This window comes from Stylophora pistillata, chromosome 3 (genome assembly GCF_964205215.1).
Source record: "Stylophora pistillata chromosome 3, jaStyPist1.2, whole genome shotgun sequence".
Classification (NCBI taxonomy): domain Eukaryota; kingdom Metazoa; phylum Cnidaria; class Anthozoa; order Scleractinia; family Pocilloporidae; genus Stylophora; species Stylophora pistillata.
Window position 1 is genome coordinate 37767959 of NC_142521.1, and position 23006 is coordinate 37790964.

At 37.8% G+C, this 23006-nt stretch overlaps 2 protein-coding genes across 2 annotated transcripts in view; both read left to right on the forward strand.

Moving 5' to 3' along the window:
- Window positions 1-23006, forward strand: part of LOC148735972 (NLR family CARD domain-containing protein 4-like) — a 100204-nt gene that overhangs the window by 26467 nt on the left and 50731 nt on the right. The window lies entirely within an intron of this gene.
- Window positions 10763-23006, forward strand: part of LOC111344665 (uncharacterized) — a 39638-nt gene continuing 27394 nt past the window's right edge. The window contains exons 1-3 of the mRNA XM_088751673.1: window positions 10763-10984; window positions 20916-20980; window positions 21870-22165. The gene's annotated coding sequence lies outside the window, so the exon portion shown is untranslated. The remainder of the gene's footprint in view (window positions 10985-20915; window positions 20981-21869; window positions 22166-23006) is intronic.

Below are 23006 nucleotides of genomic sequence, written 5' to 3' on the forward strand. Positions count from 1 at the left end.
TTTTATCGTAGAGAGAAAAAGTACTTGAGTTTCAAGTGTACTTAAAATATTGTAGAACTGGTTCAATTTGTTTCAATTTTGCAGTGTTTCTATTGTAGCATTAATTTAAGAATGATTTTCAGTCTCTAGAATATCGAGAAGAGCTCTTTTGTTGCTGTTGATTTTTTTCTTTTTGAAGGATCGCTTTAAACAGTATTTCAGTACATGGTACTCTTTCAGGCCATCTGTAAAGTGCACAGTGAAAAGAGTGTGTGGATGTGAAAGAGAATTAAGAGACAAACAACACTTCCGGCTTGCGGCAAAGAGAACCATATCACGGGGTGTCTGTAAAAGGCGGATAGATGCGGATGGCGGTTGCGGATAGTTTCCTTTAGAGTGTGAGCTTTTTGTTTCCTTCAAGGAATACGGAAATTGTGCATTTTCCCTCTAATTTCAAAACTAAACAAACCAGAAATTTCTGAAGTATGAAATAATAGGAGGGTAGGTTAGGAAGCGCCAGGCTCAAGAGGGTAGCTCAGGTAGGTTAGGAGGCGTCAGCTAAGCGAAACACAATTGTACACCTAAAAGTCGTTTTTTTTTTTGTTTTTTTTTTTTCTATCATTATTATGAGTGTCTTGCTTTTGATTCAAACATACAGTATTGTCAGAATAGTACGGCTATATCAAAAGGAAAACTGATTGCTTCTAGGAAAGTTAAAGAAAAAGAAAACATTACAGCGAGAAAACAGTTGATTTACCCTCGGGAAGAGAATAATTTAGCAATACTTTGTTTACGGAAATATAACCATTTACAAGATATCAGACAGTTTTCTTTCCTTTAAAAAAATTTTTACCGGCATTTTACTTAATTCATGTGTTTGTTTGTAAACCCTCACGTTATGTCAATCGCCATGAACCATTGTTGTTTGTTGTTTAGATTTTAGAACATTTCCCTTGTTGTAGAATAAAGTTTTAGTCATTTGTAGTTATTTGAATTCAAAAGTGAATGGTCTCTTTCACTGCTCCCTTTCTGAACAAATATATTTGAATTCGTCAAACGTTTATCTTGGGTGTGAAAATGAAAGTTGAGTGTTACACAGAGTTAATGAAACAGGTGTTTCTTGCCATAGCAAAGGAAGCCTGATATTTCGATATTCGTGGGAGAAATCAAGTTGCTTTAATTATTTATCTCGCTTGAAAATGCAAGTTGAGTGTTACACATAATTGGTGCTGTGGTTGATATTGCTGCCTTTTTTTCTTGTGATAGGTGTGGGAATTTTCATGGGGGGAATACATCCAACGACTTCTTACAACAGTTGAGCTGAAAAAAAAAGAATAAGGTTCAGAAAAGTGTCAGATGATGATGATGATGATGATGATTATGAATTTGACGATGACTTTGACGATAACTTTGGTGATAACGAGGATGAGGAGGAAGACGATAACGATGATGACTATGACGATAACTATGGTGATGTTGATGATGACGAGCAGGAGAAGAAGGATGATGACGACGACGATAATGGTGATGACAATGGTGTTGAGTGAGCGCTTGGGAAAAAAGGTTTCTATGGGAACTGATTTAGTGAATACGAGCAGGTAGTAATTTAGAATAACTTGACTGTTCTCAAGTCGTGCTTTGTTGCAGCGAGGTACCAAAGATTTAATCTGAAATCTGCGTGACAAGCAAATCAGAATGCAGTATATACAATATTCTCTATTGAGATTGTCATGATAATGAAATTTGGCCACTCTTCTTTCTGACTGGCTTTTTTAAGTGTTCAACTTAGCTGTGAGTTTATCCAGTGTTCTGGCAAATCAGAACGCTAAACGAATCTCTCAGGTCATTAGTTTGAAAAACGGTCAGCATTGATCCTACCTATGACCTTTTGGCGCAAAGAAAGAAAGTCGCGTTGAGTAGTCTGTACCAGACTCTCCTTCTTTGGAGACTGTCTAAAGCAGGAGAGCTGAAACATTGGAGGGAGCTACTCTTCCTTCCCAGACTCCATTTATCACTTACCCAATATTTCGATCGTCTCCAATAACTGATACCCTGGCAGAAGATTGATCGCCAGCTGACAAATATTATTTTCTCTTCACAAGAAATGCGGACTTTGTGAGACGGAGCGGAAGAATGATATATTGAGGTTAGATCAGTTCACAGGCAGCGATGTTCAATCAAGTAGGCTTGTTTTTAAGCCTTACATTGTTGATGCTTGAAACTGAAAATTTTTAGAAAATCGGTCGCGATCAGAAATGTTTAAGTCGATACTTGGTGTTACAAGCTTCTATGCTTGTTTTGTAAATAGTAATTTAGCTCGGCCTACTTTAATAAATGTTTTCATTATTGTACTCTTATTTTTAGTGATTTATTAAATAACATTGTCTCAATTGGTCAAGAAAGTTGAGATGGTGTGAGAGTGTTTGACAGAGACAATAGGTACCACGTCTATCCTTGTTGCTCGGGCTCCGGCGATAGCAAATTTATTGAATTCGTTATTTTACAGCTAAACACATTTCGCGCTGAATAATATTTGTAGCTGGATTTTGAATTCAAGAGAATATACTTCGACACGGGTACCCTTATGGTACGAGTAAAGGCCGGTGAATTTTCGTGGTTTTATTTTGCCTCGTTTCCCTATAATTTATAGCTGAATTTGACGGCCTGAATTGTAGAGTATATACGCCTTTTGCGCTCCACCAATCCACCTTTTAAATGTTGTTACAGATGCTTTGTTGTTGTTCGGTTTTTGCTTTGTGTTTTTCCTGTAAACAACCTTTTGGTATCTCTTCCCACAAGCCGCCCGTCCTTTAATTGTCCGACGCTGAAATATTCGATCAGCAGGCACCAAGAGTCACTGACTCTTGGCATTAGCATCCATTCCTCTCTACCGCTGTGGCGCTAAGTCTGTCAAATTTTGAGACGAAGAAAAAAGGAAAAGAAAAAGGAGTGAGAGAGAGAGAGAGGAGAGAGAAAATCAAAAGATTGTAAGCAGTCTCTGTCTTCTCTTCCTTTATCCCCCTTTTCTCTTCGCTCGAGCGCCACAAAAGCAAGCGTGATATTCAAAGTAGTTGTCACACCCTCGTACATAGGGTTTACAGTGGCTTATTAGTTTTCGGGCTCAATTCCCCCAAAAGGGGAATTTGTGTACACTTGCTAGAAATAATCAGAAGACCCGATTAGTGTCTTTTCAAATTATTTTATTTTAGGTGACTTTCAAGTAATTTTACAGTCCAATCGTTATCATGAACAACACACAATTTTCAGTTTATCTTTAAAATCAACGAAATGTTAATTGACATACAAGAGATTCCGTATTTTTAAGCTGGTTAATTTGTCACCAATTACGTCAAACCGGAAAAGGATATTATGCAACCATAGATAAATCGAATGAGTATTCTTGATAAGGGTTAACTTGAGAGGCCTTACATGACGCTACTCTTCGATAGGGTGCTAGCGACCCCACCCAAGACTGGTATCATGTGCAGCGCTCTATCAACGAATCCTGGCTTTTCAACTTACTGTTGTCGGCTCTGATTGAGTAGCAGCTATTGTCTCAAGCTCTCCACTGTCTTCTCCATGCCTCTATTTGATTTCTACAGTAGTACAAGTCGTTGGTTGCATGTTTGGTTTTCTTGAGTGAAAGTTCGTCTTTGTTTTTCAGCTTGCATCATTCTCGCCTTTGCCATGTTCTCCATCTGTTGTCGTTGGACTCGCTGCTTCAGATTCCATCTATTCACGGAGTCTTTTTTTCCTCCCCCTGTTTTTCCTGCAGCATTTACAAGAAAAAGTTCAGGTCAGACAGCCTAACCCTAACCCTAACCTAGCCATGTTTTACGTGTGTGTTCACAAACTGTAACTGAACAGTTTTGGCGGTTTCTATAGTTAACTTGGTTATAAAAAACTGGAGTTATTAAAGATTTTTCCTGACTAAGTCCATCAAAGAAAGCTGGGAAGCGCTGTAACTGTTATTTTTAGGCATTCAAGGTTTTATGTACAAATATCATATTTATCGCTTACTAATCCGAGTTAGGTCCTTCCATGAAATGAACAAGCTGCAGCCTCCATCTGTGCAAAATATGCTCAAATATATTGGTCATCAGAAATTGTGTAACAACAGGCGTTAGCAAAACTTAAGGAAAGTTTTGAGACGCTAGGGAAAAAATAACCAATGTTATTCTCTTGCCGGAAAATGCCTTTGCACAACTTATAATTTTCACCGCGTTCGATTTCGGACCTTTTACTCAGCAGCTTTTTAAATGTATCACAAAGATACGAAAATATCAGTGGAGTAATTAAAGTTGGTTTTGTTAGAATTCTATCTCAGGAATATCGAAACTCTCATACATTCACACAAACTGATGCTGGGAAAACAATGGACGTATTTTGACAAAGTTCGTCTGAATTCTTTTTATTGTAAAGCACTGAATGAGACATATGTATGTAATACCTCCTTACAACCGGCTCGTTCAGGTACCTCACGGTTGTAATGGAGGATATTCCGATTGTTTCAGCCTCTAACTAACCAATTGCTTGATCAAGTACAGTTTCTGATCTGCTTAGTCCTGTAGAGTCTACGAAATGCCCTGTTACATGTTAAGGACACTAGTCAGAAGGCTCATTTTTAAATTGATTTTTTGATTAGTTCACTCATTTCAGCATGATCTTAGATACTTGCTTATTACAATTGTTGTGAGATAGAATTGGAAGTTGTTATTTTGAGAATTTTCCAGTTCAGCCTTTTGTTTTGTTAAGCCTTGCCTTTTACGCCTACGTGTTGTTTTGCTAGATTTATAGTTTAGATCTTTTATTTTTAGTGTATGCTCGAACTTGGCTCAGTTCGCGGATTTCCTTCTTACCGTGCTAGACATTTTAATCGCTTGGTATGGTTGAGAATAATTAGTTTCATAGGTGGTCATGTTTGGGTTGGTAAAACTGACCCTGAGTTTTACCCACACCGAAGATCCTGTTTGTGCGCGCGATTCTCCTGCGCAGCTCGATCATTGGCGTTTGATTGGTTCTTTGGTGCTCGCCAAGTACTTCGGAGCGAGTCACCCAATTTCCCCCTTTGCAAAACAACGGATACACTATGGAAACTCCCACGGTCAGCTAACCCAGACATGTCTGCGATTTTTGTATTGAATACGTGGGCACTCCTCGCTAAAAAGTAGTTGTAGGAGAAGAAAAGACCTGAAGCGTTGTAGTAGGAAAAAATCAAAAGAGAAGAGTCCAGAGTCTTGGTACTTCCCGTTAAAAGTCAAGCGAGTTGCTAACCCCCCAACACGATGTATATCTGCTTTTCTGTATGTCTATTGGTTTTGTAATCAGACCTTTCAACGTCACTACGCGCATAAAAAAGGCGAGTTTAGCGTCCCTTTAATCAGTTCTTCGTAAGTTTTTGAGCAGTCTTGGTATACTTTCGCCCGTTTGTTTTTTTAACCATTGGCACAAGCAGAACCGTTATATCAGTACCTTTGCAACTTTGTTGAATTCTGCTCTAGTTTTCTCAGTGTTGGGCGACAATGCACGAAGTGATATTATAGAAAAATTCATTGCCTGACGAGTGAATTCCACGTTAAATTTCAAGCGAAAAACCGATATCGCACTCATCGCTTCGCGATTCGTGCGATATCGGTTTTTCAAGTGAAATTTAACGTGGAATTCACGAGTCAGGTAGTGAATTTTTCTTGAATCGCATAACTGAATAAAAATAAGGGAACAAGAAATTAAAACGGCAATGTTGTTGTTTGTTTTCATTCCGTACGCGCGCCCTTAAGAAAGCCATTTTAAAGTCAACTGTCAGAACTGTCATTGTTAAGGGAATGGAAAGCAAGGTAAGTCGCTCACATTTGAACCGTCGACAATTTTAATTGTACCTCGTGAATTTTTCTTGAATCACATAGCTAAAGCCACCAAATCACTGGGCGAAACCAGACGTTTTGTATTTTTGTGCGCCACGCCAGTGCGCAAACGATGGAAACCCTTTCAAACTCAGGTGTCAATATCTAGCGAATAGAGGGAACAAGATATTTTTCGATTGAAAACCACTCTTATTTCAAACTCGTGGAGAAAGCAGTGCCTCACATTTTACAATCTTCAGCAGAAAAACTAAAAGTACACAATACGGAGTTATTTAAGGCAGAGATTTGCCTGCTACCACTCAACTTGGCAAAATGTGGCGCCGACAATCAACAACTGAATGGTCAAATCCTCAAGCGAAATGAAAATTTCAAGCGTTCCGCTATCAAAGCAAGATCTACAAACAACCGGTAAGTGCTTTACAGTTATAAAAAAAAAGTGTATTCAAAATATAATGATTAAGACTGGAATTTCTCGGTAAACTCTGACGAAAAACAGTTTAGTTAAAAGTCACAATTTTAACTGTTTTTCGTTCATTGCAGGAAGTCGCTCGTTGGTGTCAATGCTGGACTGAAAGTTTATGGAAATATTTACTGGAGAATTATTGAAAGTTACTCCTGTAAACATTCCGCCAACTGCTCCGTCCTGCCATCAGGTAACTAGAACGACTGGCATTGCTGTCATGGTCACTAGTAGCTGCTGTGTTGCTTGGCGTGGCTGAGCTATTGAGAACAATCTCCCGTAAAGCATGACTTGAATAGCCGTTGGTAGTTGTCGTGCTTGGCGTGGGTTGAAACTGGCCAACTTTTTCTACATTCGCCCCTGTTTTTCCAGAGGATTATGGCTGTAGCTGGATATGGATTCCGGATTGGAGTGGCCAGTGAGCTCTGATATCTCCACTGGGTCGAAATCATCATGGAGTGCTTGGATAACTGTTCAGCGACCACTCGAATCTGTGAATTTGCCGTCTAGTGTTTTTTTGAAACCACGTTGTATCTAAAAGAGGCCAGTTCGTCGACTGTATAGGCTACAATGGTTTGGATTTCCGGAAAAGATGCTTGACCTTTTTCGGCATTGATACCTGTTTTGGTTTCCTTTCGTAACGCTTGTTTGGTTTTCCCCGGCAAGAACTGTTGTTTGGCTTTCTTCCCTCGTCTCTGGCATTTTGACTTTTTTTTCTATGCGTTTTCTCGTACTTTTGAGCGTGAGTGGTTTCCTCCAATTTTCTAAAAATTTGAATTTCAATTCAAAATTTGGAAGACATTCGTTTTCTATAAATTAATATTTGTTCATATTTGTTCATATTTTCGTAGCACTAGTTGTATTTACGTTAATTACGTTCGTAACAATAATTTTTTTCTCGCGACTCAAATCAGCGATATCGCTTTATTCATTAGTGCGATTCCACGCTAAATACCCTCTCTTCCGGTTGACGTATTGACCAATCAGAGCGCGTGTTTACCTTAAGCTATGCGATTCTCCGTTGTATTGCCGTATTCTCAAGTGATTTAAGATTTAAAGGCCAAAATTGCACCAAATGCAAGTGAACGCCCACAATTTAGATAAGAACAATGGGCTGTTAACCAGCCTCCAAAATTCTTGTATTTTGTTTCGAAACTTTTGTACTGTTTTATTTGTGTTGTTCTTTGTCATTTGAATCTCGTTATTGGCTTTGGGAAACAGCTTTTTATACGCGATTCTTTGATTATGTATTCCACGAAATTTCATAGATTGACAGAACTTCGTTGTATTATTGTTTCAGCTTACGATCCATAGATTGATTGATTGTGAGATTGATTGTGATTTTCATCGATGATTGTGGTCCGTGGTCGATTGCCTTTCAAGAGTAAAGACTCGTACAAACGGTCAACTTTGGTTTGTTATCTCGATCTGTAAAATAGTCCACAAACGCCTCGTTGACCGCGTCTTAAAGCGACGCCCCCTTTAAACTTGAGAATCTAGATTTGTGATCGCCGCAAATGCTACACTACAGATGTTGCCGATGTGAACATCCTTCCGCGTATGAACATCAAGACATGCATGGCTGCGTGTGTTGTTATCAGCTATAACTATGTCATAGGCTGACTGGACATTGGGAATCACTCCAGGAGGGTGTTAATGGCCTTCACGTAAAGTCCAACTAGGTCAGCCAGACCTGCAAATAGAGTGGGTCGTCGAAGGATGGAAAATTAACTTGAAGTTAAAGGACCTTTGAGGAAATACTTTGAAGTCAAATTGAAAGTGTGTACTTTAGACAAAAAAGTGTAAAAGTAATTTAAAATTGAAAAACATGGGACAGGATTGGGAACGCCGAACAACTCAAGAGTTAGGCCGCCACTTTATAGAAAATTCCAGGGATTAAGCTAATACCTCTAAAATCGTCGTCAAAAAATTTTATTTCTATCTGAAAAATTCTTAGAATTTTGGACAAGTTAGGTGTTGCTCTCTCTCAAGAGAGATGAAGTTAAATGGAGACCTTACACAATAAGCTTTTCCTCTACCAGTAACTAGTTCAGCCCATCGTTGAGGTTGTGCTTAGGAGTGAGCTCGGGATCCTTTTCAACAAGACCTTGCACTTTTCTCTCCTCGGCAGAGAAACCTTAACTGTTTACCTGACTTCTGCACGTGTTGATGTTTTCATGAATTCCTCATTTCTAAAAGGTGGACGGAGGTAGTCTCATGGCTACGAAGCCAGGGGAAGAAACGCAAAATGCTTTCAGCTACTTTTTGGGTGTGGCCTGCCTGTTCCATTCATCGTTCCTTGAAAACCTGTTTGATTAAACAAGGAGCTGGTTTAGAGATCATAACTCAGCGAGTCTGAGGAGACGAGGGAAAAGGTGGCCACACCCTCTAGCTTTTTTCCCCTGTACATTTACGAAATGCTTTGATGTGCTTGCTTCTCCAAGTATTAAAATTTAGTCAAGACCTTGATATCCCGCGAACCAATTTTCAAAACCCTTCTCGCCAAGGATGAAGCAAATTACAAAGTCCTCAGTGTTGTCAAGGTGCACCAATCAATCAGTTCAGTTTTTGTTAATAGGATACAACTAACTTTAAAGCGTAGTCAATTGCAAAATATAGATGAACTAAACAGACATACCAAATTACTAATTAAATTACTAAAAGTGGAAATAAAGCTTTTTAACTCTGGTTTTGGTTGAGTTACATGTAAGAGAACATCTCCATGAGTTTAGACGAGTTGTGATGAGTTGGTTAGGTTTGCCGTTGGAACCAGCAGATTTACAAACGTTCAAGTTAGATCAGAAGAGATTAGTAAGCCGTTGCCTCTCTATCAGGGAGAAAATAAAATTCAGAAGTGGGTGTTTTCTTTTGTATGTTGATAACACTCGTCATCCACAGGTAGGTCAACACTACTTCATCGTTAAATCAGAAGAGTTTGGTAAACCTGTGCCTCACTAACAAGGAGAAAATAAAAATCAAGAGTGGGTGTTTTCATTTGTATGTTGATAACACCCGTGTACATCTCAAGGTCAAGACTACTTCATCAATTAATTAATGGTGAAATGGCGAAATCGTTACTGAAGATCGCACATGTGAACAGAACTACACTAACATTCCCAATTAAAGAACGGCCACTTGACTTGCCGTTTTATTAAAGAGGCCTCAAATTCTTCTAGAAGGAAACAGCAGAGCGAAGCTGGGGAGATCAGATGCTGCTTTGTCGCAGAATTGCATGATTGATTTTCGTTTTAGTGCTATGACCTTATTTTGCTGTTATTAGTAATTTTTCCCAATTTTTATTTGTTTAAGATCAGCAAAATTTTCAATGGAAATGAACCTGAGACAAGAATTTTCTTTTGAATTGATTGATAACTCCAAGGTGGATGATTGCCTCGAATGTTTGCTCGTGAAATCGGAGCGTGATCATCAATATCTTGCAGATCGATGCCCTACCGCGTGTAAATAGCGGCTGATAAGCCCCCCCCTACTTATAACCTCCCCCTTGTTATAGACCCATTTACCTGTAAACAACAACAAAAAAAATCTGACTACAGGCCCCAAACTAGCTTTTCTTTAAGAGGTAGGAACTCTGTGCTGTTTCAAACTAAAAGTTTGAAAAGTGCGAAACAATAAGTTGATCTCTTCCTTTTGTATTAAAAAGAAAAAAAAAATTAAAAAGAACCTACACAAAACAAACAAACAAACAAACAAACTTTCATGGTAAATCGCAGACGGCTTCTTGATGTATTAAATTACTATCAAAGGGCTACAGTATTTTCCTTCTTGCTTCCCTTTAATTTTAACCAGACATATGTTCAGACAAAAGGGTGTATCGCCTGATTCCCGTTCTCTTGCATTCAGTTCGCCCAACTTGATGCGCTTTATCCAATGTGATGTAGACGTTAGTGCATGTTTTGTGGAATGACTGATTGGTTTTCTGAGATACTGCAACAGATGACGGAGATGAACTCTATCTCCTGTCCGAAATGGAAAATGTTGTTCAAAATTACACTAGTTTCCTAACTCGAGAGCTTAGAGGTAATTATGTCTAGACAATAGCCCATTTCCGAATTACCTTCGGCCTCTTTTTCAGGACGAGGTCTGGTGCTCTGCCATTCTTGTGAAAATGAGTTTAATTTGCATGTGAATGAATACTTATAATCATATGAAAGGATGAGCACCAGGACTCGTTTTGAAAATGAGGCCAAGGGTAATTAGGAAATTGGCTATTATGGCCGTGCCTTGGTACGCATATTCAACATGTCCTCAGAGAGTCACGGAATGCTTAAACTCCAGTATTTCGCTGAATATTTCTCTTTATTTTTATGACTTAAAGGGCCATCTGTGGAATTTTCGGCAAAACTGTTACTACCACAAGTAACAATGAGACATTTTTAGAACATTCAACACTTCCGTCTTGCGTTAAAGATTATCTTATCACGTGACTGACTTGCGTGAGTGGAATGCAGTAGCTAGGGAGTTCCCTTGTGAAATCAACAGTCCAGTGGAGTGAAGTTTCAGCTAAAGAATCCTTGTGTTTCCTTCTTTCATCTCAGCTCTGAAGTTTTAAAACAGTTCTTTATGTAAAGTACATCTCACCAAGTCGAAGTTGTACAGCAGCTGTTGCTCAGTTTCATTAAACACCAACATTTGCAGTCGTCGAGTAGAGAGGAAAGTTACGTAGGTAAGGTTGTTGTCTGCTAACCTAAGCAAGCATGCATTTATTAGATTGTTTTACTGGATGTCCAAGGTTTCATACTCATGTATGTGCGAATAATATGGCACAGTTTTATGGCTGCTTAGGTGAGTTTTGGAGATTGGCATTTACAACAGTTGTATAATAAATATGCTCATTTTAGATTAGCAACCTTTGCAATGCTTGATCATGAAAGTGAGAGTTGCTTATCTTATCATGTTCCTGGTTATTTATAGGGAACTGCACCCATGAATTCTTTGTTTTCCCAGTATCTCATTGCTGTTTAGTTGTCTATTTGTTTTATTTCATTGACTTGAGACTATTTTTTGAAAAATAGATGACTTTCGATTTCATCGGTATAAATGCGTGCATTCAAGACATCAATTTAAATGTATTTGGATATGGTCATCAACAACAGTTTGCAAATATTAAAGCTTAAATTACCACATTGAAAAACATCTCGGCCTGGAGAATTAGACTTTATTCCAGTGAACTGAATGGCGAAAGCCAAGATAATTCTGGAATATCGTGAATGCTTCTAGAGGATTTTTTAATGTGACATGTATTTGCGATCATGACTTTGCCCAGCTTCCTATATCCCAACGGTTTACGAATAAATCGTCTTTTTCTTCAAGTTAATTTTGATATTGTTGGCAATTAATTAAGAGTGCTATATTCTAATTTTTACCTTTTACTGCTGTAGTTGCTTTTTTAAATATAGTTGCTCTGACACTGAAGAGCGCTCGGTTTGAAACTTTTAATTTCTGTCACCCTCAAACCGCTGTGAGATGTTTGTTCTATTTTAACTTACCCCTGGGATAAATTTAAATTTTACATGTGGACGTGAGACTATAGTAAAGAACAGTGTCTTTTCCAATCCCTACAAGCTTCTTGTTACTAATCTGAGCTACTTTGAAATGCTCACCTGGTTCTGTTTTTATTTCATTGTTAACTCAGCTAGGGTGTAGAATTCATTTTTACTTACAGGTGCCAAGTGTCAATTAAACAATTGTGATTGAGTTGCCAGATGAAGCAATGATTTGGTTGCCAGTAAATCTCAGTGATTAAAAAAGTGTTCTCGATCTTTACTTGCAATGCAAAACAGTCTTTAAGACCCTGCTGACACTTCGCTGTAAACCAGCATGATGTTATACCAGCCAACATTAAATGGTGTGGGGGGATTCGGTTTTTCAAAATGGATCTCCCACAATGGGCTCTGTCACATAATGTGTATCAGTATAGTTTTGATCAGTAAACTTGACAAGTAAATTGCAAGGCAACCGGATTCAAATTGTGTGGAAGTTGTGCAGTGAGATTTTATAATAGTATGATTAATTTGCTCAAAGAACCATCATCCATTTCAGATTGTTGCACCCCAGTTAGTTTACAATTATTATAATTTATGAAGCTAAAACAAAATAATTTTTGCCAAATGGTGCATTTGGTAACCTTTCCACTGATATGATTATAGTTTATGTTGGTTATATTTTTAAATAGCATGTTGAGAATTTTTTTTACAAAGGAAACCCATGAAGGTTTATAGTATCCTTAAAAAAGAACACTGCGAAAATGTTTGATGCATGTAGATTGCCTGCTAGCATTAATTTACTAACCCTTAGATTATAGTTGCAAACATTCAATTTTCAGTGGCATTGTCAGCCAGGTCAGGTTGTAATAATTCTCCTTGTCTCCATAAATTGTATAAATCTATGTTTTTCTTTTGGAATTTTGTTTGCAAAATTTTTATATTTGAATGGATTGTTCGTGTAAATGTATCTTGTTAAATATAAAGTGTATTTGTTAGTAAGGTTTTTAATCATGTACAGTTACTGTAATATTTTTAATTGGCACTATATAGTGGAGCTTTTGTTTTGACAAATGACTCAGAAGTGAGAGCCTGTTTTAGTTGCAAATCCATATGTTCAGGAGCAAAAAAACAAAAAGTTACAATTTAAACTTACTATCTGAACAACTCACTTGTTATTCTTTTATGGTGTATGCATATTTAACCGTTAAATAAAACAATGGTTAATCTGCATAATAAATAAATTTTGTGTTGCGTTGTGTCTGTTTGGTAATAGATCGCAGGTGACATCAAAATGCAAAAAGAACAAAAATTAGTGGTGTAGCCAAGTGTGTTACTGACATACTTCCCATGTTTTGTCATCTTCTGTGATCTATTACTGTACAGACCCAAGGCAAATGGAATCTATTTGGTTTTTTTTACCACAAAGCAAAAATCTGTTAGCCATTAACACCGTAACTCCATACTGTTCTGTTTACATTTTTAAGGTGTGACAAGGAGAGTTTGTTGAACAATTTAGAGCTTTTTCTAGTTGTTGATCATTTCCTTGATTCTCCTGACCTTAATGTGTGACCCAGGGGTGTTATTGTAAGGAGAAAAAAGCTGCTGATCCTTCTTAGGGGTTAAAGGGTTTAATCGGTGACATCATCTATGGGTTTGTTCTCAAATAGATTTAATTTATTAGATTTGCCGACAGGCAGGGATACCGCAACAGCTTGGGCCAGTTACTGCGCGCCCAGTAAACCCACCCATCCCACCCATCCCACGTAGGGGAGGACATCCATCACATAGTAATCTCGTGTGTGGGAAATTAACTTCTCCTACCCGCCAACCCTGCAGGAGACAGAACCTCCATTTATTCGTCCCTATCCAAGAAGACTAGCAGGGGTTTCATTAAGGGCCGGGCATCGGGCAAATGCACCGGCTGTGAAGATGACATTGCCCGGCTGCTTTTAACATCTCAACCATAAGAAAAAAATAAAAGTTACTTTCCTATGTTTTCCTAATGTATCTTCTAAAACATATATATTTAAACTTATATAACATTAAGTGACTAGAAGGAAACACACATGGTTCGCTGCAACTCTGAGTTTCGTGCGTTAAGCACTCATCAGGCAGATTTAAATCTGCCTGATGAGTGGGGAGGAGCGTTGCGTGACCAGATTAAAAACGGCTGCAAGGGAGACTAGGCATATCTTTGCCCTTCACAAATATAAGCAAACCACGACGGTGACGGCAACGAGAACGTGGGAAAACAATAGATCTAATATCATTTCGCAAATGGTACAACCGGTTCGCACTAAATGAAAGTTTGAGTTATATTCAGAAAGACATGCTGCTCCTATGGTGATTGAAAATTGTCCCAAAAGCTCCATTCTTTTCTGATTTACTTTTGAAATTACGAATCTTCTTTGAGCGACGGGAACTGAAAGTCAATTTGTTGTAGAAGCTGCCAACTTTCCTTCTGACAAAATGTTCGTCTGTGTCTGCGGTGGAATGCAAAAACTCTACTCGTGTGGTAACAGAAATCTTTCGTTCACGGCAACTGTAAAGAAAAGAACTCTTTAACCCCGTGTGTTTGTTAGCAGATCCATCTTAGTAAGATTAGATAAAAGAAGAAATCTAACACCAACACCTTTTCGTTTTTCATACTTTTATTGAAATCATACCCTCTGAAAAGAACAACTTAACAATCGTTTACACTTATATTCCACTCTATATTTGCACAGAAACCATGTCTTCTGAGATCCCAGCAAATGATAGCTGCACAGAAACAACGCCTTCCGAGAACTCGGCAAATAATGAAATACATGATGTTACTAAAACAGCTTCTAGTGACCTTACCATGCAACCAAATGTTGCCAAAGCAAATCTACTAATTTGTCTGTTGACTGATGCATCAAATCCTAATTTAAAAAGAGCTGGTAACTTTGGGATGTTAGTTTGTGCTTCAAAATGGTGGAAAATGCATCTCTGCAACTGTAGAATTTCAAAAATTTAAGAGGGAACATGCCCCCGGACCCCCCAAGAAGGCAAGGCCCTTTGGGCCTTGCAGACAGATGCCCGCCTGTGAAATCACAATACTACAAAGTTTCTTAATGGTGTAACACCACAAGGTGTTATCTCATTCATTTCAAAGGCATGGGGTGGGAGAGTGAGTGACAAATATCTCACAGAAAAGTCTGGTTTGTTGAGAAAGCTTTTACCTGGGGACATTGTACTTGCTGACAGGGGCTTTGATATTGCTGACCCTGTTGGTCTTTATCAAGCTCACCTTCATATACCAGCATTTACTGGAGGTAAGAAACAGTTGTCTGCAGAGGAAGTGGAGCAAACCAGAAAAATTGCTAATGTCCGAATCCACGTGGAAAGGGTGATTGGTCTTGTCCACAGAAAGTACACTATATTGCAAGAAATACTCCCTATTCAGCTGGTGACAGTTCGGCAAGGTGATGACTTGGCTCCAATAGACAAAATTGCGGCAACTTGCTGTGCGCTTACTAATATATCAGAGTGTCTTTTGCTGCCCAGTTATCCACGAGGTCTGGAGTACCAGATAATTCACAATGTCGGGATATTCCACGCTAGGATAATCCACTAAATCCTCGCTACACTCCGATTTTTTTAACGTGTATGGATCATATCCACAGATAAGAACTTTTACTCGATACCTGGCCTAAGCAGAACCGGTAAGACTGCCATAATTCTCCGAAAAAGGAACACTTTCGCTCGAAGACGCGTCTACCGAAGCCATATTTACTTTAACAGATGTTCACCAGTATGGCGGTCGCGACTTACGTAACAAAATTTGGTCACGTGGCTGAGAACGAAGAATAACGCTCTCTGCTGCGAGGATCCTGCATCACGTGACTCTATCAACTATGGTTCCCTCGTGGGATGAAAAAGTCGATGGCGTGAAGATTTAGCTAAAGAATCCTTGCATTTCGTTCTTTCACCTTGGCTGGGAACTTGTAAAACAGTTCCTCATGTAAAGTTCATCTATCCAAATTTCAGTTGCACAACGGCCGTTGCTGAGTTTCAATAAACGAGCATCTGCAATCGTCGAGTAAAGTGGAAAGAAAGATATGTAATATTGTCTGCCAACTTGACTGAGCATGCATTGATTAGATGGTTTTACTGGATGTCCGAGATTTCTTAATCATATATGCTTGAGAAAATGTTAAATGGCACAGTTAATTAGCTTCTAGACTGAGTTTCGTAGATCGCTGTTAACAACAGTTGTTTATGTTCAAATTAGCTCCCTTTGCTTGATCATGAAAGTGAACTGGCTATCTCATCATGTTCTTGTTTATTTCGAGGGAATGTGTTGCAATCTATATGCCATAATTTGCATACTCAACTTAGATCGCTATTCCTGGTACGCACCGTTTTTTTAGATTTATGTTTCTTTTTTGAATGTCTGAAGGGGCACATTGATTTTGACGTCCTATCATATGTTAGCTTCAGATCATAGAAGTACGATATGAGAAATACAGAAGCCATACTTGCCAAGGATCGTTTTAGAACCGATGGTTTAAATTCTCATTTTGTAATCGCAAATTGAATTTATGGAATGGCCTGCCTGTAGCTATTAGGACAATTGATCGAGTATCATTGTTTAGTAAGAAAGTGAATCAGTTTTATATCAGTAAATTTAACTTAAGTGAGGATACATTTTTATAGTTTTTGATTACTTATTGTTGTTGCTATTTGTCTATGTTAGTTTTTAATTTTTTTTTGTATTTTATCACAGGCAGTTAATTCAAAATAAGGAATCTAGAATTCTGTAGAAACTACCCTGCTGGCAGAGGCGTTTATTTGTTAACTTCCCCTACCCCCCACGGTCCACGTAAAAATAAAGTCCTCTGCGCTTGGCCTGTTAAATCTTCTTCGAGCATGCGCAACCTGTTGCTTAGAAACAAATTAGTTCCCGGTAGTACTCGGCTGATTGTGGGCTCACACTTGGTCTTGCTATGTAGCTAAATAGGATGCGTGCACATAAAAACATGTTTAAAACAGGTTCTGACTGGTTTTGCAAATCAGATTATCCACAAACTTGGATAATTCCCAGGCGCATGCTTGAAGAAGATTTAACAGGCCGAGTGTAGAGGACTTTATTTTTACGCGGACCGTAGGGGAAGTTAACAAATAAACGCCTCTGCCAGCAGGGTATGTATAAACTGGCCTAATTACTCAGATATCTCTTTTTTATACTTGTATATATATTATTTAACTCCTTGTTTTTGTTTTGATTATCTCTGTAATTGAATTTGAGTAAATAAATAAATAAATAAAAATTAACAGTTTACCCAGTATCTCATTGTTATTTGTTTTTTCATTTGTTTTGTTCCATAAATTATATTTGAGACTGTTTCTTTAAAATCGATGAACTTTGAATTTATTGATTACTGTATGCGAACACATCAATTTAACGTAAAGGATATTCTTATCGAAAAATGAAAGCTTAAAGTTAGCAGGATTAAAAGAATCTGAGCCTTAACGATGAGTTTCATCTAGTAGAGTGATATGTGAAAGCTAATGCACTTGATAATGAATTACTTCAGGGATCTTACTTTCTGATACGAGTGCCTTGGAGGTTTTTTTATGCATAACTAACAGCTTTTGCATTCTTAATTGTCACTGACTGTTGTTGATTGAATCATCCTTTAGGGGTTCTTAGCTGTCATTCACCATAGCACCGATTACAGTTGAATGAATCATCTTTCACTGAGGGTTAATTTTGATATATTAGATTTGCTAGTTGTTGTTTCAAATATCATTGTAATGATGCTGAAGAGTACAAAGTTTGAATCTTTACATGGTGAGAGACTTCTACGTCTCATCCTAAATGCATTCTCAAACTCTGAGCTCTGTGGCTTCACTCTAAACAATTTTCCTTCGCTCACTAATTGTTCAAATGTCTTGTTCATTCTACATCAAAATATACAAGGGAGCATTAATTTGCGATTGAATCTTTCTTATCAGGCTTTATACCCTATATGGTATTTATTTTCAATTTACCACGTTTATGATTTTATTATCACTTATGGACTTGGAAGTTTGTCTGTTTATTTTAGGGTACCATGTCATTTCTCGTGCCAATAAGTGTCTTGTGACTAATCTGAGCTACTTGTTCTGTTTTCATTCCATTGTAAACTCAGTGTAGAAGTAGTTTTTTAATCACTTGGGTGTTAATTTTATGAATCAAGCATTGCCAAATGGAGCAGTGCAGTAATTGGGTTCCGCCTAAAAGTCCTTTAAGGACATTGCTTGTTGCCATTTACTTTCTGGTTGTATGGAAGCAATTTGAAGGAAAGGGGGAGGTAACTGTTGATATTAACCTAATACCAATTTAACCAATCCTTTTCTTATGACTATTAAATTGGTGTTCAAACTAAAGAGAAGTTGAGGACCCCAACAATTTATACACCCATATTCTGTGGAACAACAAAGAAATACAAAATGAGAGTAAAAGTGTTTTTATTAAAAAAAAACTTCTTTGATAGAAATATTAGATACACCACTGATGTGCTTTTATCATGACCTCTCAAATATGGAGTCTTTTGATGTTGTCAGTGATGCAGGAATGAAGAGTGATTTTTTTAGTATGAACAGGTCTAAGGCATGCAATCAGTCCATTTAAAACTGCATTCTAATACAACCAACTTCAAGGTTATACTTGATCTGGAAAATTTCAAATGTTGTGACTGTTATTAATTTTTTTTACAAAAGAAAAATATAGCCTGCGTAGCCAGGCCCTTTTAGGGGTGGGGAAGGGGTGGGGAAGGGGAAAGAGGAGGGAAGGGGGAGCATACACTTGCCCTTTTGTTTTCGCATTTATTTGCCACTTAGTTTCAGTGCGGGAAATTCCTATTGGTCAAAAAGAAATTGGGTGATTTCTATTGGTTGATCACCTGTCAATCAATATCCCATCTTGAATCACAACTCTTGTTCAAAATGGCAGACAAGAGTGAGCTTTTCGATGTAAAAATACAAGAAGTGGAGCAACGATTTAGCAGATATTTGACAATATTGATTTTTCTACATCAGTAAAATTACTTCCAACAGTAACATTTCCTGAAGGATAGGCGGTCACAACCTTGATCAGAGATCCTTGCGACGTGTCCAGATTGTCTATGTTTAACTTCGAAAGAGCCACATTTTCATTTGCTTGCTTGCTTTCTTTGCGCCTCTTCAAATGAATCTTTTTCTGTTGGTAAATTGTTCTCTTTGCCTGTTGAGAAAAGTTCCTTTCTTGACTTAGATTTTCCTGGTGATAGTTCTCTGCATGTCTTGCAATTTGCAGGACTTGATCTCGATGGTGTCACTACATCCTCGACTTTTTTCTTCGCCTTGTATAACTCAGCTGACAACAACTCCTTTTGACTTAAGAATGGTGAACACTGGTAAATGATTTATAAAGACCTGGCAATTTTCTTCCTTAAGTCCCACAGACTACTTGTGAACAGTTTTCTTCATTTTCGACAATAATTCCAATGCTTTTGAGAGATTCTGACAGCGGTTTCTAGGACGGATCATTTGGTGCTCTAAAAAATAATATTACTGTAGGATGTATGGCTTACACGATCACCATACAAAATTCGAAGACTCTTCTTACAAAGTCTACAAAATTCGTTTGATCGGTTTGAAGATGGTTTTTTGCCTTTCTTTGCTCTAGTAAAAGAACTATCTGTGTCCACCATGAGAGGCGCGAGTTTGTTTTGACAGGAAACTGGCAGTGAACATGCAAACTGAATGGTTGATTTTCGGCGAGTATGATTGGTTGAAAAATTTGGGTGGTTAATGCGAAAACAATAGGGCCGGTGCAGGCTCTCCCTTCCCCCCACCCCTCCCCCCACCTAATAGAGCCTGGCTACCCAGGCTAAGAAAAATAAGAAAGACCAAGTAAACAGGCTAAGGACAGAGAAGAATTTTATTACAAACAAAAGCAAGCTTTGGAGGCATCCTGGTGCCACTGAAAGCTGCAAGTGAATCCCAATTATATTTATGCTCCTTTGGAACAAAGTTTTAAAAACTCTATTATATAAACAAAGGAATTACTTTAAGAAATACTGGTAGACTATTTTTCTAACCCCAACTACTTCTTCTGTTATCAGACCACAGAAATAATATTTTGTATTTTTTTATGAGTGTTTTTTTTTTTTCCAATCTGTTTTTGGAATGGAGTCTGGCAAAATATTAATTAAACTTAATAGTAAGGAACATCATACTTGTGGACTTGTCAGTAGAAAGAAACAAAACTATATTTGAACCACTTTAAGTAACTTTGTTAACTAAACATCAAACTGAAAAGCATATTTCCTTTAAATCTAACAAGAATGAATTATGTACAAAATTGAATAGTCCATTTTACAGTTTTGTGCTTGGTTGCCAAGGGTGACCTTGTTATGATACAGACCTTGCTGCCTTTCAAATGTAAATCACTTTGTTATCATGCTAACTAGATACAGGTCTCTATCATGACAAGGTCACCTTCAGCCTCACTCCAAATCAAAGGCTTGGTAACTAAGTATGCAACTGTAAAATGGCCTTTTAAACAATATGTTACTTTAAAGAATGTTTGAGAAAGCAAATCTTTTTAACAACAATTTGAATTTGATAACTTAAAGCTTCATTTGGTACAATAAGTTATCTTAATTATTCATGTACCTTTGTGAACTGTATCCATAATTAAAGTTAGTTTTTTAATTTGTAGTTTATTAATATACTTTAGTAATTGTGCGTGTGAACAATCATGTGATTGTTAAAAGTAATTTTATTTCTTGTAATTAATCTACAGCTTTGCAAACTAACCATTATTTAGTCAAAACCTAGCCAATAGCAGTTGGCTAGTTAATTAAATATTGTTAAATTGTAAACATGATTGAGGAAGATGGTAATTACAAAAACAAAAAAAAAGAAATTTTTAGTCACACTGAGATTCTGCTGGTTGCATGCTTGAACCCGTTCCTTACTGTATTTTTCCATTTTATCTTTATAGAATTATTTTCTGATATATATTTCATAGTTATACAGCGTATGTAGCTGGGTGAATTTAATGTATACACATCTAAATGGCAATCATTTTTTGTTGTAATTAACTTTCATAAACAGAGATCCATTGAAGAACACCCGGATTGTGAGAGACAACCCTGTATGGACATTGCTGTGAATATTGAGTAAGTTTTGAACATCCTCATCACTGTTTTAATTTTTTTAACCTATTGACGTCCAGTGCGCCCGTATGCGCCCATGGGGACCCACACCCTTTCTACGCCTTATGACATCATCACTTTTAACCCTGGAGCACGTATTTGAACAGGTTGAAAATATCTTACAGACGATACCAGAATGAGCACAATTGAGTGAAGGAGATGGGACAAATAGCCAAAGAACCATGTCACTTTGACCTGAAAATATGAATGAAAATCGTGTTTCAGTACCCACTAACTTTCCGAGCATGCGCTTTGAAAATAACGAGTAGTTTCTGAAAAATCTCTACACCAAAATGAAGCCTGCTCAATTTCCAGCAAGTTAGGAGAAACTTCAGGCAAGGAGAGGGGATAAAAAGGGCAGGAGAAAGAGAGAAAAGTAAAAGTCGTAAGTGGGGCATGACTATTCAACCCAAAAACTCGAAAATGTCGAAATTTTGCTCTCTGCGCCTGCCCGAGATTTTCAGGCCACCATTTTGCATTTGGATCGAAAGGCCGTCGAGTGCACGAGCTGTCAAGGGGTTTTTGGTAAGTTTGAGCTTTTAAAACCACAACAGTGACCCGAGATCTGCTCGACTAGCTTCAAAACACAGTTTTCCACAAAAGCTGCCGCCATTAATGGGTTAAGTTAGGTTTTCTATTGATTGTAGAATTTTTGTTTTGCTCACTATTTCTAGTTTGTGACAACTGAGGTAGAAGCCTGTTTTTGCTTTTGCATCCAAAGTTCCAGTACACTTAAAACTCCTGTCAGATGAAGAGCTTAAAACCATTTTCTTTTCAATTATGTGTGCATTTATGTGTACTGTAGTCACTTCAGATTGATATGTTGATCTATATGTGTTTTGCCTTCTTACAGCTAAGTTCCAGAATCTTCTGAGTTCCATTTGAGTACCATAATCCAACAGCTACAGGCTTTATGACGCCTAGGTGTACAGACGAAACAGTTCCTTTTCCCACAGCTGGTTGAATTTAATTGCTGTCCACCAGATTAATCACCACCCAGTAGATTGGTGTGAACACAATCAGCCACACAATCTACTGGGTAGTGGTTTTTCTGGTGGATGGTATTATTTATTCAATTCAGAGGAAAACAAGTACCTGAGAGTTTAAATCAACTGCTGTTATCATCTCAGAGGAGAAGCAACTTGAAAGGTGAGTGTTAGTCTATTGACATCAATGCTCATGTACATATGAAATTAGATGCTGATCACTCTTAGGGTTTAAAGGGTGAATATGTGGTTCCAGAAAATATCCATACCCCCCACAGGGGCCTTTTTGATTTGCATCCCCCCGCCCCCCAGGATTTTCCACTCCAGGGGGTATCACTGATTATGTACAAACAACTTTGTGACTTCGCATTTAGACTATTGCAACTCCCTTTTATTTGGTGTACCCATGCAAGTACCAGACAGAGCGTCTTCAGAAGGTGCTTAACGCCGCTGCTCGACTAATTTTTAGGATTCCCAAGTTTCACCACATCTCGTCCGCCTTATATAATCTTCACTGGCTGCCTGTGGCTTATCGGGTCCATTTTAAGTTGTTACTTTTAATTTATAAAGCTTTAAACAACCAAGGCCCACTATACATAAAAGAATATCTGCAGCCACACAGTGTCAAGGGTCATCAGCTACGTTCCTGCGATCAGGGTCTCCTTAAGGTCCCAAGAACTAACTTTAAGACCTTTGGTGATCGTGCCTTTGCCCGTTCTGGACCTTTTTTGTGGAACGAACTGCCGCTTGAAATTCGAAACAGTCCAAGTGTAACGATTTTTAAGTCAAAGCTTAAGACACATCTATTCAAGCTGGCTTACAGTTTGTTTTGATATTTTGTCGTTTATCATTTTAATATTTGTAGTTAATAATGTTGTAAAGCGCTTTAGAATATTTTATAATTTTAGCGCTCTAGAAATGTAAATTATTATTATTATTATTATTATTATTATGATGCTTTCAATTCTAAGTTCTCTCTGAATGTGTCCAGGTTCTTGAGAGGC